Consider the following 1,801-nt stretch of genomic DNA (forward strand, 5'->3'; position numbering starts at 1 on the left):
CACACACACACACACACACACACACACACACACACACACACACACACATTAAACCTCTCATTTATGGTTTCCACAAATCTTCTCTCCCATTTCAGTTCTTGATCAATAACAACCAAGCAGTTCCTTCTAAACGGCACATTTACTCCCTCGGCTCCAGCACCAAACGCTTTTGCCGAAACACGAATTACCAAAGCTGTGTGAGCCTATACAACACGGTAAATTGATTATGTGGCTGAGAAGAACATTAAATTTATTTTTACTTCATTGTCTCCTTACATGTCTGACACATCCTCCCTGCTGATAATGGATTCTAGCTGTGCAACAGATGGGTACAATTTCAGCAATCCTGCTATATTAACATGAAAACATTTGAGCAGGAAGGCACTCAGGCCAATGCTAAATATTTGTTAGCCATGAACTTTATGAAATACTATAAATATGTAACAACCTCTGACCTATTTAAATATTATCACTGCCATATAAAGTGATGAACCCAATATGTTAACATTTATTATGTTTTACAGTATGAAACTGAACTGACCACACCCCTGTGCTATAAATGCTCAAACATTTATCACCTGTAATGCATCCGTTGTTTACTGGTGAAAACTAACCAGAATATATATTTTAAATGGCTATAATAGAATTATAGGCCCTTCAATAGAAAATCAATGCAGTTGATGTCAGGACATTTTATGACTGATATTCATGTTTTAGTCATTTTTCCTGATGATAAACTCTGAGCTCCTCAGGATGATGGGTATTGATATTACAGGCATTTCTAATGACTGGTTTAAGCTACACTTTTATTTTTTCACCCACTGAAGGCGAAGGCATACACTACTGTTTTTGCCTGTTTGTCTATGCATGTGTGTTTCTGTGCGACAGCTACTAACAACACTGAATGAAACTTGCAAAAAAATATATTTGAGTGAACAACTAATTAACTTTTGGAATCAAATTGATACAAGCAGACTGCTGCAGCCAACTGATTTTAAACAGYATCATTTATACAGATATGCTATGTTTGTTGTGGTAGTACCTAAGACTGATTGTGAGTGCTAGCAGACTGAGCAAGTCTTTCTATTTGAAGACAACTCTCACATTAAAGCACTGAAAAGGTGTTGGATTCAAGTCACATAAAAAGCCAGATTGCAATTTATTTTAGAGACGCGATTTAGCAGATGCTTCCTTTTGCTCATGCAGGACATCTTTTCTCACAAACTCGACAAACAAGACTTTGGTATATTGACAGGTTTCCACTGTAGCTTCTCTAAATGTCACATTTTGGGCTCATGCAGCCTCCACCTCCCAGTGGACAATGTGCCACTGTGGCAGCCAGGTTCACACTAAATGTGTTGAACCCATTTGAGCTGAACAAATGTATCTCTGTCTCGTCTGACTGAAGAATGTGCAGTGACATTATGCAATGACTTTTACATTGTCTGAGCTGTCACAGGAACTAACTCTCCATCTCTAACATCTGTGCAGACTCTGACCAACGTCTCCTTCAACTTTTCAGGTTGTGCAACTTGAACTCACCGCGACGTTGTTTTAGAAGTGGGGTCTCTACTGCTGGAATTAAAAATAAAACCTTTAAAATAATGTTTTACATACTAAGAGGTCACACACTCACTGTATATGTGGTCAATGACTCTTATACTACCACAATAAATTGTAGCTTAATATAGAGTATGTGAAACTGACTGAGCTGTAGACATTATAATCATGTTATAAATGTATTTAAAATTATTACATTCTGCAAGTTTTAATAAAATTCATTGAATGTTATATATATATA

Source organism: Austrofundulus limnaeus, unplaced genomic scaffold, assembly GCF_001266775.1.
Source record: "Austrofundulus limnaeus strain Quisiro unplaced genomic scaffold, Austrofundulus_limnaeus-1.0 Scaffold26, whole genome shotgun sequence".
NCBI lineage: Eukaryota > Metazoa > Chordata > Actinopteri > Cyprinodontiformes > Rivulidae > Austrofundulus > Austrofundulus limnaeus.